This window comes from Molossus molossus, unplaced genomic scaffold, assembly GCF_014108415.1.
Source record: "Molossus molossus isolate mMolMol1 unplaced genomic scaffold, mMolMol1.p scaffold_m16_p_22, whole genome shotgun sequence".
NCBI classification, from domain to species: Eukaryota; Metazoa; Chordata; class Mammalia; order Chiroptera; family Molossidae; genus Molossus; species Molossus molossus.
This window is the reverse complement of record NW_023425358.1, coordinates 10,306,449-10,329,433: the sequence shown is the minus strand read 5'-3', so window position 1 is coordinate 10,329,433 and position 22,985 is coordinate 10,306,449.

The following is a 22,985-nucleotide window of genomic DNA, read 5'->3' as shown; positions in this document are numbered from 1 at the left end:
GCCCTGGCACTGGCCCCTCAGAGCCCACGCCAAGTGCTCACCCAAACTCATTGGAACAGTGACCTCATCATTGGGCTTGGGCTCATGTTTCCATCATGTTTTCTCTTTGTCTTTTACATAAAGAGGTTATATTTTGTTTCAGAATAGGTATTACCTTGATCTAAAACCAATTCACACAGAAAGGTGACAGTGAAATATTACATCCAGACCTATTACTATCTCTTCCCCTCCACCAGTATCTGTGTGTCCTTTCCCAGAGCCTCTTTAAAGTAATACAGGTACAGAAGTTCTCTTATTTCGTCTCTTATTATAGGAAGGATGGCATGTTGCATACACTCTACTGCACTTTGACATTTTTCACTTGATATACCTTAGTAATAGCTTCCTCATTCTTTTTAACAGCTGTATAATATTCCATTGTGGAGAAGTACCATAATACCATTCTGCTCTTGATGGATATAGGGATTGATTCCAATATTTTGCTATTAAAAACCAGTGGCAATTAGTAAATGTTGCCAATTACTATGCAAGTGTGCAATATTCTTAGGTAAATCCCTAAAAGTGTTATTACTGGATCAAAGGTTACATGCATTTGTAATTTTGATAGATATTTCCGAGTTATTCTCCATTTTACCTGTCAACATTAATGTAAGAGAGTTCTATTTACTCACAGACACACCAACACTTTGTGCTGTCAAATTTTTGGACTTTTCCCAATCTAATAGGTATAAAATAGTATGTTAGAGTGGTTTCCATTTTCATTGCTCCTATGACGAGTGAGGCTGAGCATCATTTTTACATATTTAAGGGTCATTTCTGTTTTCTATCCTATGAACTGTCTGTTCACATCCGTCATCATTTTTCTTTTGAGCTTTTGGTGGTGCTGATTAGCATCTATGAGTTCCTTTTTTATTATTATTTAAATTTTTGTTTTCTTTTATTGATTTTAGAGAGAGAGGAAGGGAGAGGGAAAGAGAGGTAGAAACATCGATGAGAGAGAACATCGATTGGCCATCTCCTGCATGCCCCCCACTGGGGATCGGGCCCACAACCTGGGCATGTGCCCTGACCGGGAATTGGACTGGGCCACACCAGCCAGGTGGCATCTATGAGTTCATCGATTGGGAAAAGTAGCACTTTTCTATGATATGGGTTGCAAATAGTTTCTCAATTTCTCACATTTGCCATGCACAATTTTAAATAATATTTAACTTATCAATCCTCTATGACTTTTAGATTTATTTTATTATTATTTTTTTTTTTGTGTGGTACGTGCCCCTCGCGGGAACCGAACCTGGGACTCTCTGGTCCGCAGGCTGAAGCTCAACCACTGAGCCAAACTGGTCAGGGCAACTTTTGGATTTTGAAGTATAGTTAGAAACATATAACTGATTCCAAGGTTATAAAGATTTTAACAAAGAAAGTCTCCCCAGTTTCCTTCTAGTATCATATGGATTTTTAAAAAACATTTAAGTCGCTCAGTGTGGCTCAGTGTGAGCATCGTCCCATTGACTGGGAGGTCCTGGTTCCCAGTCAGGGCACATGCCCAGGTTTCAGGTTCGATCCCCAGTGCGGGGCGTGAGAAGGCAGCCGATCAATGTATTCTCTCACATTGATGTTTCTCTCTCTCCCTTCCTCTCTCTAAAAAATCAATTATAAAAAACATTTACAAATAAAAATCATTTACGTCTTTGGCCCATTTGGACCTTTTTTTTTTGTTTGTTTTTTTCAACTTTTTCTCACACAGGGAAGAAGATCCCTTGTGTCCCCTCTGCATCCAGCCGCCCTCATAAGTCCCCTTCATCCTAACCTGAACTTGGCCCGCACTTGACTCAGACATGACAACAGCTGCCTGCAGCGCAGACTGTAGGAAAGGCAGCGACCCCGCGGCACCTCCCAGAGCGATCAGAATTTCCACCGAATTTGAGCTGTCTGCGGTGCAACAGGTTTGGGGAACTGAAGGAGGCCACTGAGAGGGACCCAGCAGCAGGGACCCCAAAGTCGGTTGCCTCAGCCACTTAACATTCTTGGGCGCACTGAACAGAGTCCCTTGGAAAGAGAGAAAAACGGACTTAAAAAGCAATTCCAGGGTTTCAACATGTGTTCTCGGTTGGTAGAATCCAGGACGAGGATTTGAAGGACCCTGTGGGAGTATCCTTTCTCTGCTCTCCCCTAATCCTCTCCAAATCGCCTAGGCTCTACAGCTGTTGGTTAGCCAGATAAACTATTTGTTCAATTATTCTTGGCCTGGATGGGGCGGCTTGCCTCAAAGACTTTGGGCTGTGTAATTCGGGCGACTTCAATCAGCTCGGCCCTCCCAGGACTGCCTACAGGAGCCAGGGCCTGTTTGAAGACCGCAGCGCCCCCAGTAAGTCTTCCCTACCGCTCCCTTTTCATCTCCACCCAGACGGGCTGCGGCGGCGGACACCTCCCCGCGGACCCCGATGGCGGGCAGTGGAGTTAGCTTTGGGAACGATGCCAAACCAGAGAACCAAGGCGATAAAATAATTACAAATGAAAGGGAGATTAGCAGGCACTGTCGGGACAAATGCTTCCAAAATGGTTCCTGAAAGCTTGGGCGGTACATTCCCAAAGGAGAAGCCGCAGCAGCTGCTGTCTCCATGGCAATGGGGGCAACAGATGCCCCTCTGGGAGGCTGGCTGCAAATGTCAGGCCCCAGCAAACACCAGCCACGGGGAGGAGATGACAGACTGGGTCACCTTTGCATCACGGAGATGGACTGGTAATTGACACAACTTTATTTTCCTGGGTGTCCCTTCTCCCTCCACCTTCCTTGGCTTCAGTGGAGTCCCGCCGGTAAATGGCTGACAGCTGTTGAGAGATGGGACTGGTCTGGAGCTGCTATGAGAAATGCTCTCTTTGGGGGCTGATCCTCATGCTGCGGCAAGGTCCCCAGCAGCACTGGATGCTTTCTTCGCCAAGTCTGGCCTCCCTCTGGTCAGGTCCCACCTCTGCTTGCTTCACTTCCTTCGAGGAGACAAAATCCCCATTAGCTGTAGTTTCCATGTTTTTCACCAAGTGTGGGCTGTGACCCACCCTCCTCAGAACAACCTGATTTGCTTGTCAAGAGGCAGGTCCATGGGCATCATCCCAGGCCGACCGACTCAGAAGCACTGGGCGTGAGGCCCCATCACGTGCGACTTCAACAAGCTTCCCCCACGGTTCCCACGTGCCTGTGAGTTTGGGGTCCAACACAGGGCTGACCTCTGCCCACTCTCACCAGCTGGACCTTACCTACTCAAGTCACCAAAATCAACCTAGCTTTGCCCTGGCTGGTTTGGCTCAGTGGTTGGAGTGGTCGCCCATGGACTGAAGGGTTGCAGGTTCAATTCCTGGTCAAGGGCACGTACCTGGTTGCAGGTTCAATCCCCAGCCCTGGTTGAGCTTGTGCAGGAGGCAACCAATTGATGTGTCTCTCTTACCCTTCTCGCTCGCTCTCTCTCTCTCTCTCTCTCTCTCTCTCTCCCTCTCCCTCTTCCCCCCTGCCTCCCTCCCACTCTATCTAAAATTCAGTGGGAAAATATCCTTGGGTGAGAATTAACAAAACCAAACAAAAAACAACCCAGCTTTGCTTGAGAGAGAGCCAAGAGGAGAAGAGAATGACAGAACTGTGCGTCCGTGGCCCCGACGTGAACAATAATAGGGTGTCCTTGAGATGACAGTCCTCCTTCTCCGGTCTGGATGCACAGGGCAGGCGGTTTTCTTTAGATATGGTGCCTGATGCTTGCAGACTTCTGGAGGAGAACCAGGGCAGCCCAGAGGGGGGATTCCCGACCAGGAAGTCAATCTCCGGTAGGTTGGACCTAGGGGAGGAGCTGAACCCAAGAACTGGACCGTTTGCTCTTGGCGGTCGGGGGAAAGGGTGAGCTCCTGGACCTTTGCGTTTTCCCGCAGTTGGAAAGACGGCCACGCCTAAGCCTGTGTTCACTCCGCCTGGTGACCTGGCTCCATGGACTTTCCTTGAGCTGAGGGGCGAAAGCTGTGTTTGCCATATTGGCGTAGAAGCAAGAACCACTCTGAGAGCTGTAAATGGCAGGGTGTGAAGTCAGCAAATCAACTCTCCACATTCTGCCCCTTTTTTTTTTGACCCAAGGCCAAGTTCTGCTTCTTCCGTGAAGCCTCTGGAACTCATGCCGCCCTCCCCCTCTTCGGAACTCCTGGCACACAGGTATCAGCAGCCCGTAGGTCAGCACCAACTCGTTCTCTATTTTCAGCACTTTGCCTTTGTCTCCATGTCTCCAGGCTACAAGGCCCTCGAGCACAGAGACCACATCTGGTCATTTCAGTGTCCCCTCGGTGTCTGTGCCATCAGTGCGCATCAGTGAGCACCTGCTGAACAGAGAGCCGCATCAAGGGAGAGTGTTGGGAAGAGGAGAAGGTAATAATAATATCTTTACTGAGCCCTGGCCAGTATGGCTCAGCGGTAAGAGCATCGCCCAGGGACCAAAGAGTCCGGGGTTCGATTCCGGCCAAGGACATGTACCTCGGTTGCACTTTGTCCCTGGCCCCGGTTGGGGTTGTGCAGGTGGCAACCAATCGATGTGTCTCTCACATCAATGCTTCTCTCTCTCTCTACCTCCCTCTCTCCCTCCAACTCTATCTGAAGATTAATGTAAAAATGTCCTCGGGTGAGAATTAAAAATACATACATATCTATAGATATGGATATAGATATAGATATAGATATCTTTACTGAGTACCGATAACGTGCCAGTCCTGTTATAACATTTAACGTGTATTAATCTACTTATTTTTACAAATACCTATTGAGGTGAACCTCCCCATTACAAAAGAGAAGTTGTGCGAATTGCCCAGGGTCACACAGCTGCTAAGAAGCAAAGGCAAGATTTGAACACAGGGAGTCCAGTTCCAGGGCCCATGCTCTGTATAACACCCTCACACTGCAGAAGGAAAGCTGTACCCTGTGGACCCATGAAAAACAGATGAGATCAGAGGAATGGAGGACAGACATGCTTCCCAGAAAAAAGAAACTAGCCCCCAGAATCTTTACCCCAACTCAGCTTGCAATAACCAGCAGCAAAAGGGCAGTGACCTCAACCCAGTGTCCCAGCTCTGCTTCCTGCCCCTGACAGTCCACCCAGAGGGTAACATTTTCCTCTGCCACACAACTGCAGCCTCCCCTCCCCCCCTCGCAGAGCACCTTCCTGCCTCTGCAGGGACAGAGGGGGGAGAAGAGGGTGGCGCGTGCCAATGGAGGGTAGCCCCGGGTGGCACCTCGACACCTCCTGTTGGGGATAACCCCAACCAGGCTGCACCAAACTGCAAATGGCAAGTCTCAGTGCCCTAGAAAAGCAACCCCCCAAATGAAAACAATCTGCCCTAGCCAGTTTGGCTCAGCGGTTAGAGCGTCGGCCTGCGGTCCGGAGAGACCCGGGTTCGGTTCCCGCTAAGGGCATGTACCTCGGTTGCAGTTTGTCCCCAGCCCTGGTTGGTCGTGTGGGTGGCAGCCACTCGATGTGTCCCTTCACGTCGATGTTCCTCTCTCTCTCTTCCTCTCTCTCCCTCCCACTCTATCTGTACAAAAAATGGAAAAATGTCCTTGGGTGAGGATAAAAAAAAACAATCTCTCACCCACTTTCTGGCCCCTGCCACAGGCTTTCTTTCAAACCCTGTAATGCTAAGAAAGGAGATGCCTACATCATCCACCTCGCTTCATCTCATCACGTAGGCCTTGGACCATCTCACATCATCACTGAAAGAAGGGGGTGAGGCCAGTACAATAAGGTATTTTGAGAGAGAGACCACACTCACGTAACTTTTATTACAGTATATTGTTATCATTGTTCTATTTTATTATTAGTTACTGTTATTTAATCTTTTACTGGGCCTAATTTATAAGTTAAACTATTATAGGTACGTATAGGAGAAAACAGGCACACCTCATTTCATTGTGCTTTACAGATATAACATTTTTTGCAAATTGAAGGTTTGTGGCAACCCTGCTTCAAGCAAGTCCATCAGCACCATTTCCCCAACAGTCTTAGGTGATGGCTAGCATTGTTTAGTGATAAAACATTTAAACTTAAGATATGTACATTTTTTTAGACATAATGATATTGCACACTTATAGATTACAGTATAGGATAGACACCGTTTTTATACGCACTGGGAAACAAAACTTCCTTTGATTTGCTTTCTTTGGATATTCGCTTTATTGTGAGGGGCTGGGACCAAACCCGAATTTCTCTGAGGTATACTATATCTAGGGTTCAGTACTATCAGCTGTTTCAGGCATCCACTGAGGGTCTTGGAACCTATCCCCCATGAATAAGGGGTGACTGCTGTATATTTATCTCACTTAACACTCAACGACAAACGTATAAAGTAGAATTACTGCCCACAAGTGAGAAAACTAATCTAAGTCTACAGTCACACTTCTCAGAAGTGTCACATTGGAACTCAGGTCTGCTGGGTGCGGCTCTCTCTGCTCCACTGCCCACGACCCAGGCTGGCACTGGGACTCACACAGGGCACAGAAGCCTTCTCTCGAATGCCCAAGAAGTGGGTTCAGTGAATGCTGCATCCTTTCCCTTTTGCCCTTCTTACATCCCCCCTGCGAACCAGGCAAAGGTTCAGGTAAGACACCATATTCTAGGCTCCTCTCCATCCAAAATCTTCTCTCCTGTGACACTCAGATCGGCCCAGTTTAGTACACTGTTCTCCACCCAGAGTCACATCCCTTCATTTTCCACATGGGATTTTCCCTCTTCCCTCCAGAGAGATATGAACTTCCTACAAGTCAGAAACCTACGGACGTGGTAAATCAGAGACCTTTTGGACTCCATGAAATTGCTGACTGAGTTGGAAGGAAAGGGGCCAGGAAGCTTGTCGCACCCTCCTGTCTGCGCAGGGCAGCGGAGAAGCTGGCCGGACACAGGGCACGTAGGCTGCAGCGCCCGCCCGTCTGAGGTCTCGCAGGCTGGTGGCCTCGGGTTCCCACCTCTCTCCACCGAAACCTCCAACGTGCCAACTGGGCGAGAACAGGCCAAAGGGGCCGTGCCCCTCCTGCCCTTGCTAAGAAACACTTGCCAAATAAGTCCATTTTTGTTGCGTGATGGCACGTACAAAGAATCTCGTTTTGTGTTTCAGTGACAGGGTGGAGCTGGGACACTTCTCAGGATCATTTTGTCTGGCTTGTTCGGAATATCCTTTCGTGCCTCACGTTTGCAACCCCGCCGTCCTCTCTTTTCAGAGTGACAAGAACCTAAGGAGCCAGGAGAGAACACTTGTGAAACGTTCTTGTTCCCGGGGTGTGTGGAATCAAAGATCTGTCTTGGAAGATAAGAGGAGAAGAGGAGAGGAGATGAACTTTTGCCCAGTGGCTGGTGTGGGGGGACGGAGCACGGTCTGTGCTTTTTCTGGAGAGCTGAACTGAAACCTGTTTTATGGATTAAACTTGGCCCAGAAGCCTATTTACATAAGATCTCTGGCTGGCTGGAGATGCAGGGAGAGGGGACTGCAGGGTGCCACGCTGGGAGAAAGAGTACCCTGAGACTGAGTCCCTGGAGGAAGCCAACTCAAGGCAGACTTAGCAGTAGTGATACTTCTCCAGGAGCAACACAGCACCCCCTGGTGGCCAAACGGGTGTGAATGTCACTGCAATTTCATGGAAACAGTGCCACCTGCTGAACTCTCTGTAACTTGATTTGCCAACCAAACTTCTGTAGGTACTTTCAACTTGCCTGCTTAACTTAGGCAGTATTGCCCGGCTAGTGTGGCTCCGTGGTTGAGGGCCAACCCATTCACCACCAGGACGCCACATGCCCAGGTTTCAGGTTCTATCCCACTTGGGGCATGTGTGAGAGGCCATCAATGTTTCTCTCTCACATCAATGTTTCTATCTCTCTCTCCCTTCCTCTCTCTAAAAAAAAAAAAAATCAATAAAAATATAAAATTTAAATTAAAAAAAAAGCCCAGCACTGGAAACATATAAAACCCAAATGGCTATAGTCTGTCCACACAATGAAATACTACTGCGCAACAGAGAAGGCAAACAACCAGATAAATACAACAATATGGGTGAGAACTCGCTTGTAGGCCACTCCGTTGAGAGAGGAAGAACATACACAGCTTTGCGGGGGTTAACAAGGAAAAATTAAGAAGTCTTTTGGCCTGGCCTGTGTGGCTCAGTGGCGGAGTGTCGACCCCCAGGGGGGAGGGGGGGCGGGGCATGCAGGAGGCATCGGGTCAATGGTTCTCTCTCACATCAATATTTCTATCTCTTTCTCCCTCTCCCTTTCTCTCTCTCTAAAACTCAATAAAAATATATTTTTTAAAAGAAGTCTTTTTGCTCAGTCATAATGGATCTAAAGCAAGACTCCAAAATACATGGATCAATATTTTTATAGATTGGGTTATAGAATATCAGTCTCACAGTTAGTAAGGAGGAACTAGAGGCCTTTATCAGAATTCATTGTCCATCCTCTGTAATATTTTTAAATGTTTTTATTGACTTTTTAGAGACAGAGGAAAGGAGAGAGAGATAGAAACATTGATGTGTGAGAGATACATCTATCAGCTGCCTCCTACACATCCCTTACTGGGGATTGAACCCACAACCTGTGCATGTGTCCTGACCGGGAATTGAACCGAGACCTCTCAGTCCATGGGATGATGCTCAATCCACTGAGCCACACCAGCCAGGCCACCTCTGTAATTTAACTAATCTATAAATCATCATAGGAGAAGATCCTCTGATACAGTTATATAATTTTAACACTTTTGTAGATCTATGTAACAATCACCACAATCATGGTACAAAATAGTATCATCACCTTCAAAAATATTATCTCAACCCCCTTTATAATCACAGCCTCCTCAACCCCTACCTCCTAGTAACCACTGACTGTTCTCCACCACTATTTGCCTTTTCAAAAAATGTCATATAAATGACATTCAAATGAGAAATACAGGATGTAAGCTTATGAGACTACTACTCAGCATAATGCCTCAGAGTATCATCGGTTGTTGTATGTATAAATAGTCCATCTCTTTTTATTGCTGAGTAATATTTTATTATATGGATGTACCACAACTTGTTTCACCACCCAACCATTAAAGAACACTTTGATGTTTCCAGCTGGGGCACTATGAATAGAACATCAATAAACATCCATATAAAGGTTTTTATGTAAACATAAGTTTTTATTTTTCTAGGGCCTGGGGTGTATGGGAAGTTTATGTTACTTTATAAGAAACTGCACAACTGTTTTCCAGAACAGCAGTACCATTTTTCATTCCCACCAGCAATGCATGACAATTACAGTTGCTCTGTAATCTCTCCAGCATCTGATAACACCAGTTATTTTTATTTTAGCTCTTCTGTTAGGTGGGTTGTAGTGTTTTATCTGTGATTTTAACTTACAATCCCCTAATGCCCAATGACCAAACATATTTCTGTGTGCTTACTTGTATTTATATATCCTGCGTACAAATCTTGTAACAGACGTGTGACTTGCAAATATTTTTCTCCAAGGCCATATCTAGTGCTTTCATTCTCTTAGCAGTATCTTTCACAGAGTAAAGTTTTTAAATTCTGATGATGACCAGTTTATCAATTTCTTTTGGTATTCTATTTAAGAACTGTTTTCCTCAAGTCACAGACATGTCCTCTTGTGTTTTGTTCTGAAAGTTCTAGAGTTTTACATTTCACATTTAGATCTATTATCCATATTGAGTTAAGTTTTGTATAAGCTATGAGGTCAGCATTCTTACTTATTTACTTATTTTGCATTTGGATGTCCAGTTATTCTAACATCATTTCTTGAAAAGATGATCATTTCAACACGTGTGTTTGTTGATTTATTGATGATAGCCATTCTGACAGGTGTGAGGTGATATCTCATTGTGCTTTTGTATGGAGGCTCCTCAAAAACTTAAAAAGAGAACTACCACATGACCCAACAATCCCATGCCTGAGTATTTATCTGAAAAAATCCAAAGCACTAATTTAAAGAGATAGATGCATTTCTATGTTCACTGCAGCATTATTTATACTGGCCAAAATATGGAAGCAACCTAAGTGTCCATCAATAGACAAAGGATAAAATATATGTGTGTGAATGAAATCTTGCCACAACATGGATTGACTAGAGGGTATTGTGATGAATGAAATAAATCAGACAGAGAAAAACAAATACCATATGATTTCACTTAGATGTGGACTCTGAGAGACAAAATAAATAAACAAACAGAAACTAATTCATAGACAGAGAACAAACTTGTCATCAGATTGGGGGTTGGGAGGATAAGTGGACAAAGTGAAAAAGGATTAAGAAGTACAAATTGCCAGTTATAAAAACAGTCACGGGGATGTAAAGTACAACATAGGGAATATAATCCATAATATTATTGTGATAATTATGTGTGATGTCAGATAGGTACTAGACCTATCAGGGTGATCATTTCATAAGGTATATAAATGACTAATTGCTATGTTGTACGCCTGAAAACTAATATAATATTTTATGTGAACTGTAATTTAAAAATAGTGGATTTTTAAAAAGGAAATATGATCTCTTCTCTACTAAAAATTTTTTTTCACCTTTGTCAAAAACACATTGGCCATGCCCGGCTGGTGTGTTTCAGTGGCTGAGCGTTGACCCATGCACCAAGAGGTCACTGGTTCAATTCCCAGTCAGGGCACATGCCCAGGTTGTGGGCCCGATCCCCAGTATGGGGGGCATGCAGGAGGTGGCCAATCGATGTTTCTCTCTCTCTCTCTCTCTCTCTCTCTCCTTTCTTCTCTCTCTAAAAATCAGTAAAATATATATATATTTTATAAATAAATTGGCCATATTTATGTGGATCTATTTCTGAACTCTGTTCTGTTCCATTGACCAATGTGTATCCTTATGCAATACTGCTGTCTTGATTACAGTAACTTCAAAGTATGTCTTAAAATTGGGGAGTGTGATTCCTGCAACATTATTCTTGTTTTTCAAAATGTTTTAGCTAGTCTAATCCTTTGCCTTTCTATGTCAGTTTTAGAACCAGCTTACCTATATCAACAAAATGTCCTGGTGAGATTTTGACTGGAATTGTGTTAAATCAATAAATCTTTTTGGGCAGAATTGACAACTTCTAATGTTAAGTCTCCCAATCATGAACACAGTATACTATTTATTTATGTCTTCTCTGAGTTCTGCCATCAACATGTTTAGTTTTTAGTGAGATTTTTATCTGAGTGTTTTATTTTTTGGATCTTTGTAAGTGATATATTTTCTGTTCATATATTTCTAGTGGTGATAGTTAATTTCATGTCATCTTGGCTAGGCCATGGAGCCTAGTTTTGGGTCAAACACCAGTCTAGATGTTGCTGTGAAGGTATTTTTTAGATGTGATTAACATTTAAATCAGTAGACTTTGAGTAAAGCAAATTACCCTTCATAACGTGGGTGGGCCTCATCCTAGCAGTTGAAGACCTTCAGAGAAAAGACTGAGGTCCCCAAGGAAGAAGGAATTCTTCCTCCAGACGCCCTTCAGACTGAGCTGAACATCGACTCTTCCCTGGGTCTCCAGCCTCCCGGCCAGTCCCACAATAGCATGAGTCAGTTCCATGTATGTACACAAACATACACACACACACACACACACACACACACACACAATTGACCACTGAACACATAGGGATTGAGGCACTGACCCCCACTCAGTCGAACATGCACATATAACATTTGATTCCACAAAAACTTAACTACAGTTGGACCTCTGCGTCCTCAGATTGCCAACCATGGAACAAAAAACCTGAACCTTAAACAACACTGGTCTGAACTGTGTAGGTCCACTTATATGCATATTTTAAAAATACTGGACACACACACACACACACGTGCACACACATCCTCTAGGTTCTGTTTCCCTGGAGAACCCTGAGTTACACACTGGTATTTAGAAATATCATTGGGGTGTGTGTATGTGTGTGTGTGTGTGTGTGTTGACTTTCCATCCTGGAGCCTTAAACTCACTTATTAGTTCTAGGAAATTTTTTTCAGACTCTTTGAATTTTTAGCGTACACAATGTGTCAACCATGAATCGGAATCATTTTACCTGGGTTGGGACGGAGAGTCCAAGCAAGTCCAGGGTAAAAGGGTGGCATCTCCTTTAGAGTTTATTATTAGGTTAGTTTATGAGAGCAGTTAATGTCCCTGGCCCTTTTGAAAAGCATGAAAATTTTGGGAGAAAGCAACAAAAAACAAGCGCTTTCTCAACTGGCCGTAAGGAGCGGGGATTCAAACACCTGGTTAGAAAGGACGGTCCAGATGGTGGGGCAGGAGTCAAGTGGAAGAATAGACGTCTAAAGCCAAACTTAGCCTGTTCTCAACAAGGCCAAGCTCTTAGGTGAAGCAGGAATCTGAGCTTAAACTGAGGCTGGATCAGTTGGATCCATCACAGGGTTCCAAGTAGGTCTGGCATATGGCAGGATGCCCAGTGGAAGTCTCTGTAAGGTGTGGGGGGGGGGCGGGGGGGGGGGAGAATAGAAGTCACTATCAGAAAAAACGAGAGAACAGACACTGCAAACTTGCCCAGGAACAAAGCCTACAAGCATTCTAAATGCAATAGCAAAGAAATTCATTTGAAGTCTGAAATTCTGGGACATGAGCATCCCGTAACTCCGGGTGGAGAGAGGTTCCCCACAGACCAACATAATGCATCGGCAGCAGCCCCAGCAGAGCGAAGCTGGAGAGATGCGGTGCTGTCCTATGGGAGCTCATTCCTGCGTGAGCCCTGAAATGCTCCGTAGGGACCTACAATTCTGGACACCACTTCCAACTTGGATTCTGCACCCAACTTCAGTGTGGGGAAAGGGGGGGTCTCATACCACCAAGCAATTCTCAGACACCATCTGGGGGTCCTACAATTCAACTCCATTCTGACAGTATCTACCCAGAGAGGCTCAGTCCTACAAAACTGTCCCCCACCCCCCACTGCAGAAACCAACAGCAAGTCCAGGTGTCACCTGTGTTCTGCAGGACTGGCTACAGATCAGAGGTTCCCACGACCCCCTCTCGGGTTCAATTAATTTGCTAGAGCAAATCACAGGACTCAAAGAAACACGTTACTTACTAGATTACCAGGAACAGCCCAATGGGAAGGCTCCCCAGCACCTTCACGTGCTCACCAACCGGGAAGCTCTCCTAACCCAGTCCTGTGGGTTTTGACGGAGGCTTCGGTACATGGGGCTGGGGGGTGAGCGCGTAAGTGCCAACCCTCTACCCATAGGGTTGGTTCTCCTGTGACCACCCTCTCACCCTTAGGTACTTTCCAAAAGTCGCCTCGTTAACATAACAAAAGGCACCCTTTATTGCTTTCCTCAAAGAAAATTCCAAGGGTTTTAGGAGCTCTGTGCCAGGTGGGAGGGGCAAGCACCAAATGCATATTTCTTATTATAAGTCCCAGAATCACAAGACCCCAGACATATGATGCAGACTCTAGGGGACTCTAGTGATTCTGGGAGATCATGGGGGAACAAGGACCGGTGAAATGGAAGTTTTTAACTCATGATACATGTTTCTACAGGTCTGTGAAGTCAGGAGAAAATTTTAAATAGAAAGGGGAATTTCTCCACTGTCCCCTTAGAACTCATCGGCCCCGCCCTCCATCATAACACCTTTGAGACCTGTTTTTGCCATTTCCACAGTTCTCGGAGCCGGGAAGTTGTCTGACCACCTCTGAAGTTGCTAAAGATGATAGGATGTCATTTGATTCAACGTGAGGCTGCCTGCTAATCTCATACCCACTCGCTCCCAGTTACTTTTCTGTCATCCCCCAGGACAGCTGTCTCCAAGTTCCAAGTTGTAGAAATGACTCTTTAGATAATATGTCAAAACACCATTAGTGCCCCTCAACACCCGGCGTCAGTTCCCTCCCCTTCTGTTAACCACTGTGTCCTTCTGCCTGTGTCCCTCCAGCTCCAATGCTCTTCCACAGCTTCCCCCCAACCTCCACGGTATGTGCCCCATCCTTCCTCTTCGGCCCCAATTTTCCACACCAAGACTGAACACTTGTCAGAAACCGTGTTACCTCTGGGTCACCAGGAGCCTCCTGCCTGCCCCCAGCTCCCCAACGTCCCGGGCCTCCCGACAGCTGAGTCCTTCCTGGATCCCCTCACATCACCAAGCTAAGCCAATGTTCCAAAATAGTCTCCCGAACAATGATGACAACTGCAGTTATTTTGGAAGGTCTGTGTGGCCAAGACTCAGAACAATGCAGGAAAGACAGTTGGGTGGCGCACTGTTGGTACAGAGGAAGCCAGAAGCCTGTGTTTTTCCTGAAGGATGACCACAGAATGAACGAACATAAGACTAAAACCACAGCCGGGTCCCCACGGCTTCCCATCCCTAAAAACACACAGACTGTAAAGGCACAGAAATAGCTTCCTTTAAAATTGCCTCTATTATTCTCCCAGGGCGACCGGAATCGAGGGTCTGAATTACAAAAGGTGAGGGCCTATCTGGACACTAGCACTCTTCAAACTGCAGTTTCTAGAACATCTCGATTGGAGTCCAATCATACATGGTGATGAAGACTAGCTGGAACTTTATGCAAATGTATCTCAGGAGGGTCTATGGGAGAAGCTAGGGCTTATTTATGGGAGTTCTCACGCTCTGCGTAAACACAAGAACCCTGCACTCAGAATCCTATAGGAAGGATTCTGTTTATAATAAAGCTTTATGGTTCCAAGTTCTCTTCCCCTTAACTTCTGTTTTCCCTCCTATCAACACTCCTTCATCTGGGCACGCAGAATAAAATTTTTCCCAGAATAAATCCTTTTTGCTGACAAAACACCTAGTCAATATTATTTTTCAGTTGGCAATAGCAATATATTTCCTCTTCATTTTTTGTAAGTTTTATAAAGCATACATACAGAAACATACATAAGTCATGAAGTTCACCCCTTGATGAATTCTCACCAAGTGAAGACATCTGTGAAATCGGTACCCAGATCAAGAAACAGAATATTGCAATATCCCAGAAGCACCCCAACCCCACTTCCAGTCACACCCATCCCAGGGTAACCACTATCCTGACTTCTAACATGGTAAATTAGTTGCCCTATCATTTGAACTTTTTGTAGTAAAATAATAGAATATGTACACTTTCATGACTGGCTTTATTTCACTCCACGTAAGTTTGTGAAATTCATCCTCCTTGTATGTAGTTGCAGTTCATTCATTCTCGTTATTGTGCGCTATTTCACTGAATAAGTGCACCACGTCTATTCATCCATTCTACTGCAGGGCATTCGGGTGGTCTTCATTCCGGCGGCATTAGTAACAGAAGTGTTGTGAACATTCTAGAACATGATTTCTGGTAAACGTATGCATACGGTTCTGTTGGTATATTCCTTGGAGCAGGATCACAGTTCTCAGAATATATTTCAAAGAAAAGAAAACAAATTCGGGTTGGATACAGACTTGTTCTCTGTCATTGGTGTTTCTATCTCTCTCTCCCTCTCCCTTCCTCTCTCTCTAAAATCAATAAAGAAAAAATTTTTTTGAAAATAAAGAGCAGTTTTATTTTGTTATTTTTAAGTACCAGGGTTTATTTTTTATTTTGTTTTTGTTTTTTACCATTATTACAGTGATTGTTTTTTGGAACAGTATCAGGCCATATAATTTTTTATGTTAAAAAGAATCTCCCAGTTATATACCATATACTTTCATTAGCATAAATAGCACAGCCCTTAATGAAGGAGAAATCAAATTGGAAAAATAGCTTTTAAAGGAGTGTTATTAGCTTGCTATAATGTAATGTTTCTCTGATTTTTATTTTAAGTAAATTATTATAAGGACTTTAAAAAATGCCCTGGCCGGTTTGGCTCAGCGGTTGGAGCGTCGGCCTGCGGTCCAGAGAGACCCGGGTTCGGTTCCCGCTAAGGGCATGTACCTTGGTTGCAGTTTGTCCCCGGCCCTGGTTGGTCGTGCGGGTGGCAGCCACTCGATGTGTCCCTTCACATCGATGTTTCTCTCTCTCTCTCTCTCTTCCTCTCTCTCCCTCCCGCTCTGTCTGAACAAAAATATATATATATATTTCTACCCTTTTCCTTGTATGACTTCTTAAAAAGTACATTTTGAATATATTCAGTCAGGAAAAGTAAAAAATAATAAGATAATGGGAAACAACTCTGAAAAAAGATCACAAAATCATTCAGATTAATCAGGTGATGGGTGGGGGCGGTACTGGCCTCAGAGACTGTAAGATCATGTAGTTACTCTTCGTTCTTCTATGCCCACCTCTCTGACCCGGAGAGCTGTGCGTCTTTGGAAAAGGAGAGAAAAGCAGGCTCTGAACAGAAAATCTGTACTGAGAGTGTCTTAATAATGCTGGGCGGAGGCAAGGAGCAGGTAAGATTCTATTATCATAAGAAAAGAAGATCCATGTCACCACGCTCTGTCCTGGACCCTCCTACTGGGTGTGAGTGAAATAATTTCATTAATGCCAGCAGATCCCCTCACAGACCCATGCCAAATATTTATGAACAATTTTATGTCACTCTCGTTGTTTTGGAAAGTAACAGAACTAATCTTCCCCTTTTAAAAATAGAAAAACGAAGCCCCACGGGATCTCCATTTTCTAATTTCAGTGTTAGTGAACCATCCTGGAAGTACTGTCCTAGTATCTGAAGCGGCCCAGCCTGTGCACCAGAGACCGGCTCCACCTTCCACCCCCACCAGGCAGCGCGGCTGAACCCACAGCGCCACCTTGTGTTCACAGTGAGGCAGCTACTTTTTAAGTACATAGTCTATCAAGCATTATTCGGTTACTCAGCGCTGAGGATTGTGCCCCACTAATACAGCAGGTGCAGGGCACACAGAGATGAGTAGACAGTTTTAGAGTTCAAGTTTTCATGTCCATAGGGCTTTGGGCAATTTATTTAACCTCACTGTGTCTCAGTTTCCTAAACCTGAATTTCAAGATGAAAGGAAGAAACCAATACAGTTTCTTAGACATATACAACTTGAGCAATATAAGGCATGATCCCTTGAAGAGTTGACATTCTTTTTTTTTTTTTTTTCTTTATTGATTTTTAGAGAGAGAGAGGAAGGGAGAGGGAGAGATAGAAACATCGATGACAGAGAACATCGATTGGCCGCCTCCTGCATGCCCCCACTGGGGATTTGGCCTACAAGCTGGGCATGTGCCATGACCGGGAATCGAACCAGCAACCTCTTGGTGCATGGGTCGATGCTCAACTACTGAGCCACACCCAGCTGGGCGAAGAGTTGACATTCTTCATGATAAATAATGAAATTGAAATAGAAATTTTTCCCATGGATTTTTCATCCCCACAGATAAACATCAAAGCTAGGATTACTCTTACACGTGGCCTTTAGGGATTATGCGGTAAGATTTCTTTCATCTCAGTCAAAAAATAAGCACATACTGCAGTAACAGTAAAGCACCCCCTGTATGTCCAGAGAACTTCACGGCATAGGGAGTAAGTTATCTAGCATTATTAAGTTCCCAAGCTATATTTCTCAAGCCTTAGTTTTTACATATTAACATATCATATATAGACATTTCAGAATTTTAGTTCATTTATAACAGATATCCTTTAAGTTCACTAACTTTAGAGCATTACTATCAAAGACAAGATAATGGCATTAAAAAATAGCATAGCCTCTGCCTTGAGCTCACCCTAGCAAAGACGGTGAAATTCCAGTTGGCTCCTAATCTTGCCTATTATGACCAGGGTTCCTAAGTGGGTCAAGAATGATCCCCATAGCCACTAGACACCACCACCAACCTTCCTTGCAAGCAGCTCCCTCCTCTGGTCAGTTTACTCTTCCTCTGTTTGCTAATAAAGCTGCCTTCCCCCTCTGTGTGGCTCACTAGACTGATACTAAAATCTCCCCCTCACGGCCACTTGAGCTCCACTGTGTCTTGAAGCTGAGACCACCACCTTTCTCACTGGACTCCTTCCCCGTCACCATCTCTGCTTCTAGCCTGAGCCACAGACCCTAGCTAAGCCACAGCATGAGAGTGGGTACCTCAGCCCAGCACGGGACTGGAGGCAGCCACTCCCCATGAAAACGGCCACTTTTCTTTCTTTCTTCACTGCATCCACAAGAGGGAGCCTGGTGCCAGCTTCTCCAGCCAGAATGGTAGCCACAAAGACACCTCCTCTTCTACTCTCTTAGGTGTAGCACCCACTAAGGTAAAATTTATAATATCTCACATCCAATCAAAAATTACCAGACCACGAAAAGAGAGAGAGAGAGAGAGAAATATCATCCATGAGGAAGAGAAAAAGCTAACATGAAAACAACCTAGAAATGACACAGACTGTAGAATTAGTGGACAAGTGGGCAGGACAGTAATAAGCTGGGAAAATCCCTGGGCAAGTGCAATGGGGAAACTGAGACAAGATAATTAAACAAGACCAAACAATTTGGACAAACCTTGGCCAGTTAGTGAATCGCAAGACCTTATCTTCCCTAACCAAAGACTTGAGAGCAAATGGCTTATACCTTTCCTAACCAGAAAACACATAGCTTAAATCACCCTGGTTGGAGAGATAGAGAACAGAAACCCAATCAATGCCATTTGTGTCAAACCCAAAAACAGAAGAAATCAGGGGACCAAGCAACAAAAACTCAACTAAAGCCAGACAGACCCAAGATAAAAAGGAAAACGTAAAGCAGACCAAAGGATAATCCCAAACTCCTTATACACTCATTTGGATGCATCAGCATATTTAAAACGCACTGGGAAAGCTGACGAATATTCTGCTGAACCTCTCCCCTAAAATTCTTGCCCACAGAAGAGAGAAAAAACCCTCAAAACAAAGGATATCAGTGAAGGCTCGTTCCAGAGCACTTCCGTACCCCTTCTCAAGCATAAACTATTTCCTTCTTCCTAAACTCGAACGGTCCGTGAGACTTGCAGCCGGAGGAGCAGCAGGCAGCAGCAGCTTGTCCCAGGCTGACCCCTGAACCTGTCCCCAAGGCCCCTTTGCTCTGACTGCCCAGGGGGCCAGAGCATCCCAGCCCAGGCTCCCCTGCTGCTTCTCCTGTGCCCTTCCTGGTTCCACTGTCCCCAACTTTAATAAACGTACTCCCAAAATCACCTGGACTCATCTTTTGAAATCTTTCCTGCACGAATTCAAGAACCTACACCCTCCAGGCCGGCCTCAGGCAGACCCACTCCGCCCCAGCCCTGTCCGGTAACACAAGGACGTTACGTTATTATAACTGTATCCTACATGTTCAAGAAATCAGAGGAAAGACTGGCCGTGATAGTAGAGATGTGAAAAATATTTAAAAGTCCCCAAATTGAACTTCTGAGAATAAAACAACAATGCCTGAGGTGAAAATATACTGGATGCGATTAATAGCACATTAGACATTGGAAAAGAAAATATTCATGAATTTGAGACATGGCCATGTAAACTATCCACAAAAAAAATTAAGAGAGAAATGTACCAAAAGAAGAAAAGCTGCTAGCCCTGGCCAGATTGGCTCAGCAGTTAGAGCATTGGCCTGCGGACCAGAGAGTCCCGGGTTCAACCCCGCTAGGGGCACGTACTTTGGTTGCGGTTCGCCCCTGGCCCCGGTTGGGGTCATGCAGGTGGCAACCACTTGATGTCTCTCTCTTACGTCGATGTTTTTTTTCTCTTGCTTCCTCCTTTTCTCTCTCCCACTCTATCTGAAGATAAATGCAAAAAAAAATGTCTTCAGGTGAGGATAAAAAAAAAAAATTAAAAAAAGAAAAGAAAAGCTTCCAAATCTAAAAAGGAATCCTCTGTAAGCCAGAGAGCCCATCAGAATTTTAACTACCTTTATTAGAGAGAAAAACTGTCCTGGAATGACCAAGACCCCAACACATAACACTGTCTGATGTAACCTGGTAAGGGAGTCCCCAGTCCAGTCTGCTCCTAGGCTGACAGCTGTCATCCCAGCACCTACCATCACCTGCTCGTTTGTTAATGTTTCCTAATAATGTAAAAATAATATTTGATCAAGGAGGGGTCACTTCAGGAACACAAAAGTTGTTCAACAACGGAAGTCCTACCAACATAAACCATTACATTTTAACGCTAAAGAAGAAAACATTATTTCATGAATCAATTTAAAAAAAGTTTTTTTCTGGCTGGTGTGTTCAGTGGTTAGAGTGTCAGTCAAGAACCGAAGGGTCACAGGTTCAATTCCCAGTCGAGGGCAATACCGGGGTTTGGGGTTCGCTCCCCAGTCTTGGTTAGGACACCTTCAGGAGGCAACCAGTCGATGTGTCTCTCTCACATTGATCTCTCTCTCCCTCTCTCTCTCAGTGGACAAAATACCCTCAGGTGAATATTAACAACAACAAAATGTTTTTTTCCTAATATTTAATGGCATTACTAATAAAGACATTAATTAAAATAGGACTATAAAGAAATTACTTAAATCGGATGAAAACTGTTCACCAAAACTCAACATTAGCATCTGCTTTCCATCACAATGGACTAACAGAGACTGCTTTAGCCTCACCTCCTTAAACAACTAAACGCTGGACCAAATACAGGAAACAAAAGTTCCCCGACTTTGCAGACCCGGAGGACAGCAGGTGGGGTGGGCGCCAGAATGCCCAGCTCACCACCTGCAGAACCTTCCAGGCTGATGCCCAAAGCGGAAAACAAAGCCGAGTCCTGCGTTCTCACTGGATTAAGAAGACAAGGGTCAGGGCTTGAGCAGGGCAAGGTGATGAAAATCTGTGAGGCAAAGTATCACACGGGGGGAGGGGGGGGCTCCACAGATCTACAGGGGGTCCCTCAAGTCCTGCGTGTGTGAGGAAACTTCCAAGACCCGGAGGGAACGCCAGAAACGAATTAGCCCCCAGTGAAAAGCTGTGCAGTCCAAAAAAAAAAGCTTCAAAACTGACTCCAATTAATTTATTACATTCTAAACCAAACCCATAAAAAGGTAAAGGAATTCAAAAAATCCAGCACCCGAGAGCAAATGCACCACGCCTGGCATCCAATCTGATCTTACCAGGAATGCAAATAGGCAGGAACGCGACCTATAAGCAAGAAAAGAAATCAACCTGTTGATCAGAAAAGACGCCACAGGGCACAGAGAACACACTGCGTATATTTTAGACAAACTTTCTCACCTCATCACCGCTTTAGCAGCAGATGCTGACTCAAAAACCACAGAAATACAGGTTCCCATTCCCTGAGGTTTAGTACTAATAAACCAAAAAGTTATGAAGAAGAAAGGAAAACAACAGCTCAGCTGATATGTTACTTTCTCAGAAGTCTCTGATCTTCACCATTTAAACCCTGACTTCACTTCCCACCCCCTCCCATTCTTCTTGCATTCCTTCTTTTTTGATACGTATATTCCTGTTTTATTTTATTTTTATCCTCACCCGAGGACATGTTTCCATGTTTTGTTCAGACAGAGTGGGAGGGAGAGAGAGAAAGAGAGAGAGAGAGAAACATCGATATGAAAGGGACACATCGAGTGGCTGCCACCCGCACGACCAACCAGGGCCGGGGACAAACTGCAACCGAGGTACGCGCCCTTAGCGGGAACCAAACCCGGTCTCTAGACCGCAGGCCGACGCTCTAACTGCTGAGCCAAGCCAGCCAGGGCCCTGTTTTATTTTTAATAAAAATATTTTATTAAAAGTATTTCAAAACCAAAAATTTTAAACATACCTATAACTAATTTATGCATGTCCACTATTAAAGAGATGCTTCTATTTCGTTATTTTGCTTCAGATCTCTTTAAGAGTAGGAAAAACGTATACTATGTGCCAAGCACGTAAGTGTCGTTTAAGTATGTATATATTCTCATATACAATATGTACATTTGGGTTATTACAGCAGCCGTATCTGGAAGATGTTATCATCAGTTCCATTTTACAGATGAAGAAACTGAGGCAGAAGCTTGCATTCAAGTCACACGGTGAAAAACTGGCAGACTTGGGTTTGAATTCAGGTAATCAACCACCAGAGCTCATAATTTTTTTTTTTAATTTTTTTAAATTTATTTTTGTTACAGATGTTTCTCCTTTTTCCCCCCAGACACCCCCCCCCCCACCACCACCACCAGCATTGTTGTCTATGTCCGTTGGTTAGGCATACATGCATGTTCTTTGGTTCATTTCAGCCCTACCCCCCACCCCCCTCCTCTGAGGTCTGTCAGTGTGAACCATACTCCTTTTCATGTCAGAGCCCATGATTTTAACTTCTGTACTATGCTCCCTCTAACGAACGCACAGGCTGTGGAATAAATTATCTATTTTTTAAAAATAAAACTGTGCAGATGTAACTGATTGCATCTTCCTCCCATTCTTTTTCCTCCCTACATCCCCCAAAGTAACCACTAATCTGAAGGTGCAGATAGTTCTCACACATGATGTTCCATCTCCCATCCCCCCACCTTGGGGTCTAGATGAAGCCGTCTGAGTAAATCATATTACCGCGTTTTTAGCATACAATCAATCTTCATCAGCACACAAGACCCCTCTCTTATATTTTTGCAAATGAATTTATATAGACCTTGCTATCCCCGTTCTCCATCCCCAGTCCCTCATTTCCACAATGTTCTCCTCCACAGTTAACTGGTCTAATGTACTCTATATGTATTTTTGAATTCCATATTTCTTTGTAAAACCCATATTGATGGTAGTGGTGATGTATGTGTAATTTAAATTAATATAAAGGGCATCTTATTATATAGACCTTGTATTATTTCTTACTATGTTTACTCAGCACTGTTTTCGCAACATATCCATGTTGTTGTGTACATCTCCTAATGTTGCACAGTATTTCCCAGAATGCATTTGTCTAATTGCCTCCTGCTCCCTATTGGGAACAGAACCACAATGACTGTTTGTGTACTTGTCCTGCTATGAGCCTGAGAATTTCTCTGGAACAATAAATGCGTAATGTAACCAAATACTTACAACCTTTTCTCCAAAGAAAACTGTCATCAGTCAACACCAGCAATGC